The sequence below is a fragment of the Xenopus tropicalis genome, chromosome 2 (assembly GCF_000004195.4).
Source record: "Xenopus tropicalis strain Nigerian chromosome 2, UCB_Xtro_10.0, whole genome shotgun sequence".
Lineage (NCBI taxonomy): Eukaryota > Metazoa > Chordata > Amphibia > Anura > Pipidae > Xenopus > Xenopus tropicalis.
Window position 1 is genome coordinate 36101727 of NC_030678.2, and position 20406 is coordinate 36122132.

Here is a 20406-nt window from a genome sequence, read left to right on the forward strand (position 1 = left end):
CACGGAAACTCATTGTTATGTGTTGCACAGCAGTAAATTCCCCGATCCTTTACAATTAATGAGCCGGCCATTCACACATTTGCAAAATGCTTTCTTTGGGTTGCCTGGGACAGAAACGAGCCTGAAGGCGGCTTTGTGATGTGGCTGCTGCTGCCTCTTTAAACTTTCTGTTAGGGGTCATGGAACAAAATTTAAATGGCATGAAGAATGTGGTTTGAGCTGGGGCGAAAGTTAAAAACCAGCACAGATGGTGGGTGGTTTCACCTTTTTGCAACCTCAATGCATTTTAGTGTTTAGGGCTGAATAGTGAATGAAACATTTCATCTTGTCCAATTCTTTCCTTTTATGAGGCTTCCAGCTGTTACTTTGTTGCTATGTAGTCCATGTATTGAAATACCCTCCCTGCTTCCCCTGACCCTTTCTGCTGTCCCTACAACAGCTTGGCTACAGCCAGACAGAATTCAGCACTAGGAGTAAGCAGCTCCTTTATAAGCCCAGTCCTGTGAGGAAACTTAATAAGCCATTGTTTGGGCAGCCATCATTTCATTCCATGTTGTGGTGGAGTTTGGATGTGCTCAAACACCCTGGGCTCATTTCAAGCACGAAGAACTTGGATACATAGTATTTGTCTGGGCTTCACATAAAAGAGGATACGGAGAGTGGAAAGGGGAGACTAAATGCATTCATATACCACATCTGATGAACATCTGGTCTTGATGTTTGTGTTGCCCAAGCACTGCCCCATTTCTAAGACCAACAGTCCAGTATAACGAACAAAATTAAAGCTAACAAAATTGAAAACACAAGTTCTGCAAAGCGCATATAACAATTCCATGGACACAAGTGCAAAAGTTCTAAGGGGGGCAAAACTGGACGCAGATTGTGCAGATTTGTGATCTGCACATTAAATTTTGATGCAAACAAAAGCAAGGGAGGCCTGTACTTATAAGACAAGGAATGCCATAAATAAACTGGAGAAGTCTCTCTTCCTCCCCAATACCCAACCATTCCTGCCCCACTATTGTTACCTGATAAGAAGAAAAGAAGAGCAGCATCTTGTGCCACCTGATCTTCTTATGCAAGTCATTACAGATACAGAGCATGCTCAGTAGAAGCCAAGTCTGGATCAGCTTCAGGAGAAGATTAAGCAACACAAGATGGTATTCCCCAACCCCTCTGTGCTGCTCTGCTTTTTCTTTACAGGTAACCACAATGGGGCAGTGTTTGGGGGGGGGGGGGGACACTAGTGGGAGGCCTCTCCAGGGATACACCCTTATATCTATGTCTTTAATTCTTCTTTAATGCCTGCCTTAGGTATCGACAGGGTTGGACTGGGCCAGCGGGCCATGCATAAGGGTACAGATTTGTAACTAGGAAAACTGAAACTGACCCTAAGCAACAAATTATCCCCCAGTCTGATCCAACAAAACAAACCAACAGATACATGGTTATCCACAAAAGGTATGTACAAATGTGGTTCCAGACATCACTTGCAACTCTGTTGTTAAAACCCAGTCTTTCAGTTCATCCATTACAATGAATACTTATCAGATTAAACATTACATCAATTGTAATACTAAATATGTGATTTATCTACTCACGTGCACTAAATGCAATAAACAATATATTGGCCAAACGAGTAGAAAACTGAAAGAATCCGAGAACATATTTTAATCATTACAAATGAAAAATGCAACACCACTATAGCGAAACATTTTTGTTCTAATAGGTCACTGTCCTATCTGAAGGTAATAGGAATTGATAGAATAATTCCTGATCCTGGTGGGGGAGACATTACCCATGCTTTAAGAAAAAAAAATAAACTAAAACAGACAACTGTATGGTACGGTTACAATGTAACTTGTTATGTATAAGTGTACACTTTATAAAATTGTGCCTAGTTGGTGGATACATTCTCATATAAGAGATATACTTCAGTATACATATATAAATTTCTCTTTTTTAACCATTCACAGTTTGTCACTTAACTATATAATGATTGTGATTGGCCAATTTTTGGATAATCCCTATTGGTTACCTTGGTTTTAAATACTGTGTATGTTGTAAAGCCTATGATTAAGTACCCTGTTGGTACAAAACGCGTAAGGCTTCCTTCTCTATTTTTATATATGGAGTAAATAAACTTTATACATTTTTTTAGGGAGCAGGACTGAGGTGGGGTATCTACAGAGTTCCCCAGTACCTTGCTCCCATTGGTACTTCCTAGTTTGATACACAAGCTAAGGGGTTCCAAAGGGTTGGTCATGTAATGCCCCTGGCCCAAACCTCATGAAGTATATTCATAAGAAGCAAATGTGCACAAAAACCAGTGAATAAGGCCACAGTCACACATGGCGTAAGGTCTGCTTCCCTCCTCCTGCATCTTGTAGGTAGATGGAAACAAGAAGATTTGCTGCCATCAGCAGCTCCATGTAGCTGCACTGAGCTTCCTTCTCCATCTGTTAGCACAGCTTTAAATTCTATAGCAGACACATAGATAACTGCGATTGGGGACATCTACTGCATAGCGAGTTACCCCACAGCTGGGCCAGCACAGCAGCTCTGAATACGAACTACTAGGATAAAAAGCCTGATATCTAAAACTGCTACAATCACAGAAATCAAAAAGTAATATAGATTGCAAATGTGCTCAAAAGAGCATTCTGAGCTCATTTGCATTCATTTTGTTTTTGTACTTATGTCCCCTTTATCAACAGGTTTCTGGTGATATAAATCATGAAATATTTCTGTGGATAAAGATACAATACAGAGCCTGTTTCTGGAAATGCAGCAATGGAGAGAATGGGATAATGCACCCCCTATTTTAAAATAGTAGCATATTAGACGTTGCTTTGGAAATACTAATATTTTTCAACTGGGGTACATTATTTTTCTTGTGTGCCACACTTGTAGTGATTCCAGCTGCCCACAATGACAAGTGGTGGCAGTTTACAGTAATTTCTCTCTGCTGGACATGATACAGAACAACTTCTCTCTTGTGAAATTCTACTTAGATTAAGGGGCAGTTAGCCCTCCCAAAGAATAATGATTTCAACTAGTATGCTGCAATAATTGCTTTTTTTCTGCCTTCTATCGTTTATACCATTTTACAAATGAATTAGCAGCCCAGCAAGCCCTATTGCTGACTCTGTTACCATATGTTATGTTACATTATGATACATTATGATAGAATACGATACATTACTTGCTGTAATGTCTCTTACACTTTACTAAAATTGGTTACAGAGCAGCAGTTACAGTTTGGTGGGCACATTAGTTGCTAGTTCTTAGTTAGCATGCTCAGTAGGGGCTGAAGCTGCTGCTGACAAATGTGTGTGACTAATGTATCAAACTGTACCAGTGTAGATGAGAGTTGCCAGGCAGGCTTGCAGAGGTGGCAAAGTTAAAGTATTACTTAAAGAAGAAGGAAAGTACTTTTGGCATTTTACTGCCAATAGATTAGCCACATTAGTGCCACCTAGAATACTATATTTATTAAGCAGAAAGCTTAACTATACATGTGTAAAGAGCCCTAGAAACTCCCTCTATTTGTTTAAGATAGCAGCTGCCTTTTTAGCTTGGTCTCTGTAGCTTCTGTGTTGCAGCTCTAGCTGTTGGTAGCCCAGATCACACATTTTGATGGGAAGGGGGAATGCATTCTTATGAATTCCTATGGGAGGGGGAATAGGAGAGAGGAGAGAACTGTGCAGACTCTGCCCTGGGAATGAAGGATTTTTCTGAAAGAGGAAGTCTGATACCAAAAAACATGTGTACAAAAAAGGAGACAAGAAATCCTGTGTTTCTTTTGATAGGACTCAATGCAGCTTTTCTGTGAGTGCTTATGGCTTTATTTGCATAGACCTTTCTGATAAAGCTTACTTAGTAGTTACTTTTCCTTCTCCTTTAAGCCAGTTTACTGCTGGGGTGGGGTGCTAAGTTAGTAGGCACACCCCCCGCAAATGTGCTAACCTAGTACCCAATCTCCTCATTTGCACACACTATAGTAATATTATTATTCTTTATTTCTACAGAGCCAACATAATCCACAGCAGACATTTTATCATTCCCATCAGTCTCTGCCCCAGTAGAGCTTCCAATATAAGGTCCCTATCACACACTATGGCTAGTTGTATGAGGAGCCAGTTATCCTGCCTATATGTTTTTGGAGTGTGGGAGGAAACCAGAGTACCCAGAGGAAACCCACGCAGACACGGGGAGAACATACAAACACCCTGCAGATAGTATCCTAGACCAGATAGTATCCTAGGCCAGATAGTATCCTAGACCAGATAGTATCCTAGATCAGATAGTATCCTAGGCCAGATAGTATCCTAAGCCAGATAGTATCCTAGATCAGATAGTATCCTAGGCCAGATAGTATCCTAGACCAGATAGTATCCTAGGCCAGATAGTATCCTAGACCAGATAGTATCCTAGGCCAGATAGTATCCTAGACCAGATAGTATCCTAGGCCTTGAGCTTTACAGTGGAAAATCCATGAAAAATAGAGTTAAGGTGGTGGCTTGGAGCACCCATACAAGTACCTCTGGCAGGTGCCAATGAACTGGCCTTTTCCTTTAAACTGCTAGGTGGTGGAATAAAATGTACAATAAAATGCCCCCTCTCCCCCAACAATATCTACTTTAGGGTAAAAGCAGATGGGACCCTTTGTTGCCCATAAGGAATTGAATGCCCTGGCAGCAACAAAGCACCTGAAAATACCTTTGTATTGGCCTAAACCACTGCTGTTAAAAAAACGTTTATTCACATTTTCAGCTGATAATACAACCTGTTGTTACATCTGCAATTTCCTGCAAGTGACATTGCCCCATCTGTTCTGACCCAGAGCACCACACAGTTCCTGTGAACCCAAAACTATTATTTTTTCATTGCTCGGCAATGAAGGTGCCTCCTCAGAGCGGGAAGTCAGATGAAACAAAATGAGGGTCATACTACTGCTAGCTAGCCAACACAGGGACTTACTAGCAATGGATCTGGACAGACTTCAGATTTATCAATAACATGTAACACACATAAGTTATTAACAGAAATAACAGAAAACAGAGCTATAGCGAGGGGGCCGCTCCCAACGACACTCACTTGGGCTGCAACAAACAAATGGAATCTGCTAGTAAAACGCCAGCTCTAAACTTACTGGAACTCTCCTGAGTTTTCCCTTTTTTCGTGAATTCTTTGCAATAAATACGATACACAGGAGTTGGCCAAACCACACAGGAAAAAATGCCTGCCATGGTTTTCTTGGAATATGACAGTGTTTTTTAAGTCCGACCCTTGAAGAAATGCGAGTTCAGGGAAATCATTTTGCTGATGCCACAAAAACTCGTTGGAGAGCTGAAAATATTTCCGTGATAATGAAAGACTTGTCAGGCACAGATCAGCACTGCTGGTGGCTAGATAGCTTTGCATTTAATTACATGCTACTCTTATGCAGACATAATGCAGGCAGCCAGAAGTCACATCCTCAGTGTGTCTGAGGGGAAACAGCCTGGTCTCTGGGCTTTAACAATAGCATGGAGATACTAGGAGGCCTGGACTGGGATTCAAAATAGACCCTGGCATTTCAAGTGCACAGAGGAAGGGCCAGAACTAGGGGTAGGCAGAAGAGACACGTGCCTAGGACGCACCGCTGGGGGGGCACTAGGCACACACCTCTTCAGTCTGCCTACTCCACTCCCTTGCCCCCCCCCCCCTCAGCCATGCGAATGCTCATTTCTGTGCATGGAGGTGGGGCCAGTTAGGCCTTGCACTGCACAGAGGCCCCCACAAGCCTAAAATAGTGACTGTCTATGGCATCTTACAGCAGCCCCTCTGGCATTTGCCAGAAACTATAGATTGCCAGTCTGGGCCTGGTTTGAAGCAGGAGCCATAACAGAGCAGTTATATTCTGCACAACTGCGCCTAATTTGTGATGAAGCACACATGCAGCTTGGGTGGATCAGAAGCAATTATGGTAAGTGCAGTGCAATTGTGTCAAGAGCATAGCCCCTTTCCGACTGCAATGATGCCCAAATTCTGGGACAAAAACACTACATTGTGGGGGAAAAACACTAAATTCCATTTATATATTGTAAATTGTAAGGATATTAGAAGTCTCCAAGGAGTTCCATGACCATATATTATATATATATTATATATTGGGGAAAACCCCATAAAATACAGGCAAATGCATGGTGTGGAACTGGCAAATAGGTGCATTTGCAAATGGTTTGAAACACCAGCCTATGATTCCAGTGTAGTCACCCTCAGGCCTAATGATCCCTGTATGTGTGTCCAACTGGTACATTCAACTGGGATCCTGAACATGGTGCAGCCACTGCTCATTTAGTTTGTCAGGCAACCAATAACATTCACCACAGCTTGGTTTTTGGTTCTGAGAGACTGACAGAATGTGACTCGATCAGGCATAGGTTGGAATGTGCCACTTTAGTTGATGCTGATGGCCAGAATAAACACTAAATACAAATCTAAGGAATGGGGACTGCTTTATTTCAAGCCTCAATGGCCTAGTTGGGCCATAAAAGGTTCATTTTTAACATTGGCCATCTGCATTTGTGTATATAAGTATCACAGCTGGCACTCACTTGAGTTCCTTGATACACATACGGCATCTTCCTTTAGCCCATGTAACATTTATCAAGGCTGCAAGCACAAATTTATAAGAAAGATAGCGAGAATAATATATACCCATTTTATTCTATGTGCTGTGTGTGGAATTACTCAGACACATTTATTTTCTGCCCACTAGAGCTTAGAGCATAATTTCTGGTTCCCAAGGAACAACCAGAGATATGAATAGCAAATGAAAAAAATCAATCAAAGAACAGAAGCCAAACTTTAGTTTTTTTTGTTTTGTTTTCCTAGGAAAGCGCTGAAACAGGGGCTTCAATTATTTAACTTCTCTATGACTGAGAGTGAATGCTGATATTGCCATTTATGTAACCATGCCACTGCTGCTTTGCCCGGTTTATTTGGGGACAGGGGACAAGATAAGCCACTGGCATGTACAGTCAGCCCTGCCCTTACTGTCTGCCATTTATTAAGCTATTTATTACTATTTATACTTTGCACCTTTCACTTTATAAATGAGGCTTCTTAGTGGTGTAACTACACCCCACCAACAAAACTGAGTAGGAGCCCAGCGTGCAAAGCAACTCACCCCCCATAACCATCTGCCCACCTTGCTTACATCCCCGCTCCCCACCAGCTTGTGCCGCCCAGCCGCTTTTAGGTAGAAGAGCGGCTGAAGAGCAGGGGACACAAGTGGGGTGGGCTGCTGGGTACTATGGTTTCTACAACTATAGAGGAAGCAGACGCCACAGTCTAGGCCCCCCAAGGTCCTTTATAGTTATGCTACTAGCTTCTTATGATCTTTCCAGGGCAGAAGAATCTTGTTTGTATTGGCTGTAATTCATTGGATTTGCACAATTAGATAAATTAAGGGCAGATATGCATGATGTATGGCTTAGAGATTTATATTCAGCTCCTCTATGCTGCATGTCACCACTATTATAATAATCATAAAAATCCTATATATAGGCTGTAGTCGTTCCTTAATTAACAAGAAAAATCACCTTGGAGTTTACCCCAAAGCCCTTAATGAGTCCATATTCTTTAATATAATTAATCTTGTTCGGCTGTAAACAAGATGGTTTGAGGCAGTGCCGGCAACTGTATCCAAATTATCAAATGAGATATGTTTCTTCCCAAATACAAAACGATTGCCGTCGGCTTGCAATGGATTCTGTAGAGTTTTTGGCCCCTTAAATATTAATTATTTTCTGAATTTGGAACATAAAGCTTCATATTATAACAAGTTTTAAAAGATCCAAATTCATAGGTACCATTACATAATATTTACAGTACCAAATCAACTTACAGTAGCGTCAATGATTCTAATTGTTTCTTTCCAGGTAATTAACATTTCAGGAAAACTATACCCTCAGAATGCATTCTTAACCAACAGATTATATTGGTTAAGGAACAGTATATATCATATTAAAGAATCATACCAAAATAGAATATATATAGCAGTAAATATTGAGCTGCCATTTTCCGGCTTTTCGCGAATTTTATTGCTGTTTCGCGAATTTTATGGCAACGCAAAACAGGACAGATTCGCTCACTAGTCCTGATAGCCATGTATATGTACATATCTAGGTAGAATCAGTGTATACAGGGGTGAATAAAACTGTATTATCAATCGCTAGATACAATTATGTAGGGTCAGTGATTTGTGATATGGTTGGACTTCTTGACCTCCGGCGAGTATCACAGTCATTTGCACTAATGGGATAACAGTAACTGCTGTATAGCAGGGGGGGCTGCTATCGCAGTGGCATGATCTGCGGGAGATAATAAGCTTATAGTGGGGTTAATGGATACCATTTTCCTATCATTTTCCACTTTTTCTATTTGTATTTTGTAGGATAAGTGAACTGATTAATTTGTCACTCTGCTAATTAAAAGAGGAAGAAAGGGAAGGAGAAGACATAGGAGAGGATGAGCAAAAGACAACATAAACAACACCTTTTTATTATTTCCTTTGAGCTGATGCTATTTACTACATTTACCCCATGGCTCCTAAACCCTATGTTACTAGCAGTTGCAAGCATACTGATTGGGAGTATCTGGGATTATGGCACATTTTTGGAGCAGCCATCTTTGGGTACATCAAGCATCTAGAACAACAGGTTAAAATCTCTTACTCTTCCATGGAAAACAAAAGGGCACAAGTGCAGTGGCCAGTAGCAAAAAAATCATGGCTTTTCTTTCATATTCTAACCTGTGGGAGACTGATGATTGGTTTCTATTAGCAACTTATGCCATTCAGATGTCATCTTACATTTTTTTCATCTACTTATTTTGGCCCCTCTGATTTATATTCCAGCAGTAGTTGCCAGGATTTCCACTCCCCATAGTTTTCACACAGATTACTGTTACTCCCAACAGAACATGCCCTAAAGCCACTGCTACTGGAGTATGACTGTGGCATGGCAGGATATGGCCAAAATGTCCACAATAAATGGGCCCACTGAGTGGCAATTTAGTGGCAATATTCATAAAGGAGCTCTCTTGTTTGTGCACCATGGACTAGTCAAAAGATTTTCTGGTTGCCTTAATTGCCCCATGGTACAACAGGGTAGAAAAAGCAAAACTTATGTACCCCTTTCCCCCGTAGTATGGATTGGTGCCATTTTATTATATGTGAACTGATTTCACTCCTATGAATTTGGCATTTTAACATGGTAACTAGAGCATGGGTGTCTGTCTGTGGCACCTGTTCTGGAACTAGAACTCCTCCAGCAGCAGCAAAAACAACACCAAACTGAATCTATGGAAAATAAATCTCTGATGCTTCTCTAGGAATGGAATTTAGTATAAGCCTCTAGAATATGGCAGAAATACTTGGCAGCTGGCGCACTACATTGAATTGTTATTGGCATTATGGCTTGGTCCCACCTTTATATCAAAGTATCAACAGCTGTTGCTCTTTAAACTGAGAGTCAGTTGCATGTTTGGTGGATCCATCAACTGCAACTTGATACAATTACTCATAAACGGTATCCTTTTAGCTAAATAATTGCTGCCCCCCAGTGTGTCTGGAGTAATTAGGATGCTGCAGTTTCTTTTCTGTTGTTCCTATTGCACACGGTATCACAGAGGTCTAAGAAAGCCTGGCGCGAGGGTTTCAGCACAGAGCAGTCCTTTCACAAAACATTTGTAATAATAGGAAACATTCAACCTACTGTACATGTTTATTTTTAAATGTCTGGAATGGGATGAGGAAAGAGAGAGAAGATCATCTGGCAAGCAAATGTGCGGTATTGGCCTGCAGACAATGTGTGCAGTGAGATTCCCATTGAAGGGAAGCCATGGATAAGAGATGCTCTGCATGGAAGAGCTACTTGTGAGAATTCATGGCAGCTCTATTCCATGGAGCAATATCACTTATGAAGTAATGTAGTTAAAGACATAAAATGGGCACTAGGTCTAGTAACCCTTAGCAATCAATCCTAAGGCAGCAGTTGCTAGGCACCTGTTTAAAAGCAAGAACATGCTTGACCAAGGTTGCTATGGGATAGTTGACAACTTTATTATCAACTGTTTATTACATTACCTTTAAGAGCACATAAATGTGTGGGAGCACAGAAAGAAGTGCCCCGACCTTATTGGAGGCAATCCTATTGGGTTTAATTAATGATATTTTGCTTCAGGGCTCCACTGGGGAGGGGGGGGCAAGTATGCACTAGCCCTGTTCGGGGCCCAGTTCAAGCAAGGGGCCTGGACTACCGGATCAGTAGCAGGGTTAGATACAACAGCAAGTTGGGGTTAACCACAGTTATATATGTAAAGAGCATGGGTGAAGAAGGATATATTTTTGGGAGGTGCAGAATTAAATAAAAAGTTGTTACTGTGACGTATACTGAGCTTTACTGCATATCTTTGGGTGCAAATTTGTCCTTCAGGGATCAGCAAAGAAATCTACAGAACATTGTTCTCATTTAGAATTTCTCCTGGAACATCTGTATGGTGGCATCTCTGTCTCTATCTGATTTGTTAAGTTAGGTCACTTTGTAAGTACTCACAGTTATGTAGCAGGCACTGACAGACCCACGGACAGGCAGAGTAAAAGGAACTGCAGACTTTATTTTAAGTAAATGCAAATTACATAACAGCCTTACGCATTTCATGCATAGAGCACTTTATAATTGGCTGTCATTGTATGTACACAAATGGAGGGGTACCCCATCTTCTCTGGCTAATCCACCCAATCAGTTGTTTGGCCATACATACAGGCAGCTAACTGGCACTAAAATCCTTTGGTTTGCCCTGGAAAGATTGGTTGGACTTGATTCATACTGTAAACAGGTCGGAAAGGAAAGCACGGCATGCACTGATTTAATTAAAAATGTTAATTTGGCAGATGACAAACACAGCACTTCATATATAATAACAATAGCACTTCATACATAAATAACTAAGGGGCAAATGTATTATGCTGTGTAAAAAACAGCTACAAAATTCACCACGCATCGCCAGGTTTCACATTTATTCCTCCACCGGAATTTACGTAAAATAACAACGTAAAATCTGGCGTTCGGACAGTGACCGTCTCCAATTTATTTTACACAACTTTTTCATTATTTCTGCAAATTTCATTGTACACAGTATAATAAATAGGCCCCTAAGACTGCAGTTAGAGTCCAGCAATAGCTAAAAGACTGAAGTTGGATACACTGTGTATAACGTGCCTGTGAGACTGTGTGAGAGCGTACAGCAGCCCAAACCAATGGGAAAAATATGCCAAAGTGCTACATTAGCTGATGCTGCTTTTAAGCTAAAAAATAATGGTTATAATGCTTATTGTACTGGGCAAGTAACCCTTTATGCCCCCAAGACAGAAGAGTTAATTTTTAGGCAGCTCCAAGAATCAGGTACTAATCTTACTATGTGACATAAACCTGAACTGGGCTAATTTCCTCTATAGACCAGACTATATAGACTTAAGTGTTGTTGAAACCTGAGGCACATCCAGAAGAAGATGCATGATTAAGGAATAAATGTTAAAATAATGTGTATATGTGCAAGTCAGACATATTAGTCACTATATGCCTTAGAACCATTCAGTAATTTACACTCACCCAGTCAAACTGTATAAGAAAACTCTGTAATTTTTTTTCCTAAAGAAAACAGTTCCCTGGGAAGTTTTGCGAAGGACTTTTTCTGAGTGAGAAATTATGGAATCTATATGGTCCCCTCTGTCCCCCCTGACTGTTACCCTGTATGCACAAGGACCATGTCTCACACCCAATTCTCCAAGCAACTTTCATTTAGCATTAATTACTATATACATGAATTTATAGACATTTATCCTTCCCCATCCACCCCATCTTCTCAGTGCTGCAATATAAAGTGACATGAAGGAAGAAGTTCTGCTCATACCTTGGCAAGGGTAATTGCTGGTACCCACGGGTTCTGTCTCCTGGGACAGGGTACCTCCCCCGGGCGGTGACTCTGGGAATGTGGAGCAGGGCAGCCCCTGTGCCTCTCTTTATCTGTGAGTTGTGAGGTGGAGCCGAGGGCGGCCCTGGGTGGGAGAGACACAGCTGGGATGCAGGCTGGAGGGATGGGAGGGAAAGGTTCATGTTACTGATCAGATGGGACATTCCAAGGGATTCTTCAACAGACAAACAGATGTTTCTGTAACTCTATGGAAGGGGGGTCAAGTGAAATCCCTTCAGCCACAGCTGCTCTATCAGCACAATATGTGATCCCTGTGACACACTCAAGTGCTGGAGGAAAGGGTGATGTGGCCGGACTGTAATGCTGGTCATAAACAGGTAGATTTAAGCTGCCAATTTGAGTCCTTCAGGCCAGGGGTCCCCTGGTGAGCAATATTCAAATGGAAAAAGTGTTGGGAAGCGGCACAAGCATGAAAAAAGCCAAACAAGAGCTATAATTGGCTTTTTGGGAGCCCCTATTTGGACTGTAAGAGACTCTGTCAATACACCTAGTTTTTATGCAACCATTTAGTAGTGTGTATAGTAGCAGTGGGATAATTTCCTCTGGGAAGGGACTGTGGTTGTGGGATAGCAGGTATAGTAGGGAGAGAATGGTGCCTATAGTAGCAGTGGGATAATAGCCTCTGGGAAGGGACTGTGGCTGTGGGATAGCAGGTATAGTAGGGAGAGATGGTGCCTATAGTAGCAGTGGGGATAATAGCCTCTGGGAAGGGACTGTGGCTGTGGGATAGCAGGTATAGTAGGGAGAGATGGTGCCTATAGTAGCAGTGGGGGGATAATAGCCTCTGGGAAGGGACTGTGACTGTGGGATAGCAGGTATAGTAGGGAGAGATGGTGCCTATAGTAGTAGTGGGATAATAGCCTCTGGGAAGGGACTGTGGCTGTGGGATAGCAGGTATAGTAGGGAGAGATGGTGCCTATAGTAGTAGTGGGGATAATAGCCTCTGGGAAGGGACTGTGGCTGTGGGATAGCAGGTATAGTAGGGAGAGATGGTGCCTATAGTAGCAGTGGGGGGATAATAGCCTCTGGGAAGGGACTGTGACTGTGGGATAGCAGGTATAGTAGGGAGAGATGGTGCCTATAGTAGAAGTGATATAATAGCATCTGGGAAGGGACTATGGCTGTGGGATAGCAGGTATAGTAGGGAGAGATGGTGCCTATAGTAGCAGTGGGGATAATAGCCTCTGGGAAGGGACTGTGGCTGTGGGATAGCAGGTATAGTAGGGAGAGATGGTGCCTATAGTAGAAGTGATATAATAGCATCTGGGAAGGGACTATGGCTGTGGGATAGCAGGTATAGTAGGGAGAGATGGTGCCTATAGTAGAAGTGATATAATAGCATCTGGGAAGGGACTATGGCTGTGGGATAGCAGGTATAGTAGGGAGAGATGGTGCCTATAGTAGCAGTGGGATAATAGCCTCTGGGTAGGGACTGTGGCTGTGGGATAGCAGGTATAGTAGGGAGAGATGGTGCCTATAGTAGCAGTGGGATAATAGCCTCTGGGTAGGGACTGTGGCTGTGGGATAGCAGGTATAGTAGGGAGAGATGGTGCCTATAGTAGCAGTGGGGGGATAATAGCCTCTGGGAAGGACTGTGGCTGAGGGATAGCAGGTATAGTAGGGAGAGATGGTGCCTATAGTAGCAGTGGGGATAATAGCCTCTGGGAAGGGACTGGGGCTGTGGGATAGCAGGTTATAGTAGGGAGAGATGGTGCCTATAGTAGCAGTGGGGGATAATAGCCTCTGGGAAGGGACTGTGGCTGTGGGATAGCAGGTATAGTAGGGAGAGATGGTGCCCTATAGTAGCAGTGGGATAATAGCCTCTGGGTAGGGGACTGTGGCTGTGGGATAGCAGGTATAGTAGGGAGAGATGGTGCCTATAGTAGCAGTGGGGGGATAATAGCCTCTGGGAAGGGACTGTGGCTGAGGGATAGCAGGTATAGTAGGGAGAGATGGTGCCTATAGTAGCAGTGGGGATAATAGCCTCTGGGAAGGGACTGGGGCTGTGGGATAGCAGGTATAGTAGGGAGAGATGGTGCCTATAGTAGCAATGGGGGGATAATAGCCTCTGGGAAGGGACTGTGTCTGTGGGATAGTAGGTATAGTAGGGAGAGATGGTGCCTATAGTAGCAGTGGGGATAATAGCCTCTGGGAAGGGACTGAGGCTGTGGGATAGCAGGTATAGTAGGGAGAGATGGTGCCTATAGTAGCAATGGGGGGATAATAGCCTCTGGGAAGGGACTATGGCTGTGGGATAGCAGGTATAGTAGGGAGAGATGGTGCCTATAGTAGCAGTGGGGGGATAATAGCCTCTGGGAAGGGACTGTGGCTGTGGGATAGCAGGTATAGTAGGGAGAGATGGTGCCTATAGTAGCAGTGGGATAATAGCCTCTGGGAAGGGACTGTGGCTGTGGGATAGCAGGTATAGTAGGGAGAGATGATGCCTATAGTAGTAGTGGGATAATAGCCTCTGGGAAGGGACTGTGGCTGTGGGATAGCAGGTATAGCAGGGAGAGATGGTGCCTATAGTAGCAGTGGGATAATAGCCTCTGGGAAGGGACTGTGGCTGTGGGATAGCAGGTATAGTAGGGAGAGATGATGCCTATAGTAGCAGTGGGATAATAGCCTCTGGGAAGGGACTGTGGCTGTGGGATAGCAGGTATAGTAGGGAGAGATGGTGCCTATAGTAGAAGTGATTTAATAGCCTCTGGGAAGGGACTATGACTGTGGGATAGCAGTTAGAGGGTGCCATTGGCATAGACATTATTTACAGTGTACAGTGATAAATCTGACAAAAGTTAGAGTGCATGCTACTTAACAAGTTCCTGCAAAAAACATTGCATTGTGGGTAGAAACATGGCAATTTGCATGCATTGATGTGCCTTGCATATTGTTCTTGTGTAAGTGCAGGATAGCTAGATATATAAAAGAAATCCAATCTAAGACATATTTATCAGCAGATCCTAAACTATCTCCCAATGCATATAAAGTGTATTCACTGTTATCCATAGCTCAAGATGCTAGCTTAGTATTTTATGATTTGCTAAGCAGGAATTCAACCAATTCTTGAGACTACTGTTATCTGGCAATAGCCCAGTACAAAGTCTTCAGGGAGCGCATTCCTCATCCTTACTAGTCTCACTGTAAAATATGCTTTCCGCATGTGCAGATAAAATGCCTTTCTTCCAGCTGCAAAGAATGCTCATTTGTCCTCTACAAGAGGGTATAAGCAAAAATTTTCCTGCAGAGTTTTTGGATGAGCAATTTACATAGAAACAGTCATCAGTTTTCCCTTTAATCTTCCCTTCTGTAATATATAGGAACCCAAAGCAGACAGTCTATATACACACTAACTGGGCAACAAATGCATCAATCGTCATGTAATGAATGGGTGCATTAAGCCCAATATGGCTACATAAGTGGCCAAATTGTACTGAAAGATTAGGCCCTTTGAGGTATTGCTCTCTGTATTTTAGGGTTGCTTGATAACCTTAATTATGCCAATGCCATATGGTGGGAAAGATCAGGGTTAAAAGCACCCTGTATGTGTGGGCATTGACTGGATTAGAATCTACCTAGTCTGCATTTTTGGGCCACAATCTTTCCAGAGTTCACACTGATAGATGAATGTCAGTGCAGGTAAGAACAAATTGGTGTGTTGTCTGCTGGTGGGTTTCCACTGGCCAGAAAAATGCCTGATAGGACATTAGCCTTAGCCTGATGGTTAAGGGTATGTCTCTTTAAAAAAAAATGTTTTGGCAGAAAAAGTAGACTGCCTGGTACACAAATTCAGGAGATTTAGGGATGTAAACACACATACAGGCCAGAATTTCAAGACTCCAGTAGGACACTCCTAGATCCCATGGTGCCACATATGACAATAGAGAGCAATGATTCCACACTAGCACATTCACCTACTCCCTACCATTCAGCATGCCAGGAAAGCTGTCAGGCATGCTGGGAAAAAACACCAATAGCTCCAAAATCATCAAGCACCTAAACTACCATTGATAAGTGGGATCCACAGTTAATTACTTTTATAGAAGTCGTCTTGTTTTCTTCTGACCATTTAAACACAGAAATTATAACTAGTAAATATGCATAAAGAAAGGTGTACTTTGTACAGAAATTTAATATATGTTCACCAGGTTCTTATTAGGGTAGTTTTCTACTCTAAGCATGAGAGGTATAGGAATAGAACACAGATAAAGTACAGATTTTGGGGAACACTGCACACAAAACTGAAAATGGACATCTGTGCTGACTGAAATGCATTAAGGACCATGGTCAGTAGAATTGTACTTTAGATGAGGGACACCATCAGAATGAATGCTACTTTGCAGGCCAAAATATAAAATATTATATAATAATATTCTGTTTGTCCAATCAGAAAGTAAACCAATCAAAAGGCAGGGCCAAGTACAATACAATTGCCCACACTTCTCCAGAATCCTTCCCCTGGCAGGCAGCTCTGTTATTATTGTGGATATGGTTGTTCTTTACTGTATCATTCTTTCTGCTTCAGTAATAATTCCCCACTTGGGTCTTCTCAACCAAACATTTCTAAGATCAGAATACATATAATACATTGTGGCACAGTAGCCGGGCAGACTCTAAAGGTAAGTTATATATCTCCCAAAATGCTCTTTGTGAAACAACAAATGTGGGTTGTATTCACTGAGGCTGCAAAACCCAGTATAGATGTTGGGATAACTTAGTCTTCACTTGTGGAAAACAATATGCTGGGTCTGTTATTCCACTTAATATTTTGACAATAAGCCACACTTGAAAACATAACATCTGTTTTATGATCTTTGCAAAAGGCATTAAACTTTCTGAAAACTCTATAAAATGTTAAGGCATCTCGTGTACATTCTGTGTTGACTTTTTCAGAACTTTTAGCACAAAAGATACATATATATACTGTAATTTTAAAGGATAAAGAAAATGAAAACCCAGCAACCCCAGAAGAGAAAATGACTATAATTTCTATATGATTAACAATGAATGTTTTTAAGCTGTTGTTTTGGGTTCTAAAACCATTTACGCCTCATGATTATTATATTCATACATTAAAATGAGCCATTCTTCTGTTCTATGTGCTTGGCAGCCTACAGCAGTGGGTTCATTTCTCCTGTTCGCTCGCAGGCTGACTAGGGATTGTGTATCACAATGTCTGTGACAGCAAAGTCGTTTCAGGTAATGGGGCTTTTAGAGACATTTTAAGCAATTTCTATTGTAATTAAAGTGATGGTTTGATATGTCTGAGGAAAAATGTATTTATGGTCTATTTATCAATCACTGCCTGGTACAGAGGTATGTGTGCACAGGTATCAGTCCTTTTGATAAGTCAAACCATTAATTACTAATGGCCTACTATTATGGGAATGTGGAGGAATTGGGAGGGGGTTGCATTGTAAGGCATTTCCCGTTGTATAAGGTAACTGGCCCTCCAAAGGATCGACTCAGAGAGGTTTAGAGAACAAATATTCTTAGCTATTTCTCCTTAGTGTAAGAGAGAGTTACCATAGTTACCATATTTTAGACTTTAAATATGGATATCCAAATTACAGAAAGACCCCTTATCTGAAAACCCCTAAAAAACGAAAAAAGCATTCTCGATAACAGGTCCCATACTTGCGCTGCATATCATAACTTGAATAAAAATCTCCATAGGTATATTGCTATTCATTTTAGGGAGATTACACTAAAGCTAGAACAGGGATACAAGAGGATAGCCAGACAAGGTTTAGATTACAGAAATCATCAGCGATTTAACCTGTCGTGCGGATATCACCATGCAGCCTACGTCTGGGTTCTTTAGTAATAGGCCACAGGGCTAATTTAATTCCCAGAAAAAACTGTTAAATGAATGTGTAAGACAGACAGACTTCTCCATTGAGGCCCTAAATCAGAAGTTTGCCTTTGTCCTGTTTGCAAAGGGTGGCTGATTTCACAGAGCCACATCTAGCACAATATGTCAAGGGCAAAGAGAAACAAACAAATTCACAATTTTACTGTCACAAACCAGCAAAACACAGAGAACAGACAAATCAATAGGAAGGTGGGAAGATGAGAACAAAACATTTCAGAACAGGATTTGTGGGTAAAGAACTTGACAGACTTGAGCCAGAGAAGGAAGTTTTAGCCAAGGGTCTCTTCCTTGCCATGCCACCATGGTATGTCCCAGAGGTGGATTTCATCACAGCAACATACTCTTCCATCCACTGGTCTCCCTGCATCTCTTTACACCATCCACACCCACTGCGCTCTCTCGTGTTAAACCTTTCTGTCTTGCTGCTCCTTACCTCTGGAACTCTATCAACTGAATCCCTCCGTAGGGGACACTCACCCACTCTCTTCAAGAAAAAACTCAGATGCTACCTTCTGGAGCACTAAAACATTATTTTGCCCAGTCCTGCGCTTAAGGGCAAATGCCATACCTTGTGCACTCTTACCTTCCAATTTGTGCCTGTATGTTACCCAACCACTTAGATTGTAAGCTCTACGGGCAGGGACCACCTTCTTACTGTGTCTCATACCACATGGCACTTATTCCCTGTGATTTTATATATATATATATATATATATATACACATAGTATATATATTTATTGTATTTATTATATCACATCCTCCCGTGTGTAATTTTGTATTTTGTAAGATTGTACAGCGCTGCATACCGTTGTGGCGCTTTATAAATAAAGTTATACATACATACATACATACAATAATGATATACCAGTTGATTAGGCTAAAAACATCAGGTTGAAAGTATCATTGGCCCAACTAATGCTAAAGCTATTGCTGAAACTTCCCCTTCCAACGCAAGTTTGGATATCACTGCCAAGTGACACTTGCCAAAAAAATCACTCTAAAGTGGCCAACTATGTGATACATATAAACAACTCAAGAGGGATCCTTTGAGCAGCTACAAGAAAAAGGTTTCAGATTACTTACAACAGCTTGAGAAGAAAATAATAAGGTCATCAGTAAGGGTTTGTATCATTGTGTCTACCTAGGGGAAGCCTTTGCATGTGGACTGTTAAAGTGTATGAGGTAAAACTGGAGACAATGACCAATGGAAAATGGATAAAAAAAGACCTCACCCTCTGCAGCAGAATAAAGCTGAACCTAGGATCTAAAACATGGCTGTGCAAAAAATATTATGTTCACAAGGTAGGATTTGAAAGACAGCAAATTGGCTTTTTTGGATTATGCAATAGTTATGCAAGGTGGGGACCTGGATATTGAAATATAACAGGAAACCCACTCATAATTATTGGTATTTACTGTTAAGTTCCCACCACACTCTTGAACATAAACTTGGGGATATAAGAACTCTATACTATCCCGGTGAAACTGTGGCAAACAATGCCAAGGCTAAAGACAAGAAATAAAAGCATCTCAAAGAGCTTTGAAAACTTGTGGATATCCAGACTGTGCCTTTGTCTGCCTGTTCATTTTGGGAATTGTAGTTCAAAACAACTTGGAATCTACAAGCTACAGCCACGACTGAAATAGGTGCCTCTCGTTTGTACTGTGCACTGGTATAGCCTAAAATGTATCCATGCACAGCTTTGCCAAACAGAACTGATTTACTAGAAATCTTGGCTTGTGGATTTTGCACATTAAAGGGAAATGAAATCCCATAATTTAAACAAGAAAATACTGGTTAGGAGTAAATTGAGGGCTTTCTGTTACATTATACTAAATGTCTTTCCAGGAGTTTAAACAAAAATCCCAGCATTGATTCTTGCAAAATGTGAATAACTGTTGTAAGTTAAAACCATAATTGTGATGAACTCAAGGGTGTAATTTATGAACTGTGGCTTGTGGTTAAAGAGTGTTCAGTACTCATGGAGATCACCCTGCTCCTATTCTAATAAGGTCAAAGGGCCGCCCATTCAGATTTTTTTTACTAATGGAAATATGAACAAGCTGAGGGTATAAGAATTTCCCTTTTTGTATTGATTTCCCAATAAGTTCAATAAAAGTATTACTAGCTCCACTTCCAACCTCAGTGTTGCCTTAGGGCTATGGCACACTAGGTGCTTGGATCACAGTTACTCAGCAGGAGCAAGCCATATCCTATGTTCAGGGATAAAATTCACCACATTAAACTGTTGCCAATCGCCCCTGATTATGAGGCACAGCTCTCTATTTTTCATTAAATGTTCCAGGAAATGTTCCAGATTTTTACAACTGATAAACTGCACAGATACATTTCACAGTTCTATTAGCCAGATAAACATTCTTAGGATTTGATCTTACGCTAACAGGGAACTAGAAATGAGAGCTCAAAATTCCTGCTGTCTTGTATACAAATGAAGAGGAACAAGGGTGAATCTGGTCTCTAGGT

At 41.6% G+C, this 20406-nt stretch overlaps 1 protein-coding gene across 1 annotated transcript in view; it reads right to left on the minus strand.

Annotated features, from left to right (window-relative positions):
* Positions 1-12029, minus strand: part of serpinf1 (serpin peptidase inhibitor, clade F (alpha-2 antiplasmin, pigment epithelium derived factor), member 1) — a 50462-nt gene extending 38433 nt beyond the window's left edge. Inside the window, 1 exon segment of the mRNA NM_203755.1 lies at positions 11965-12029. The gene's annotated coding sequence lies outside the window, so the exon portion shown is untranslated.
* Positions 12030-20406: the final 8377 nt, after the last annotated feature.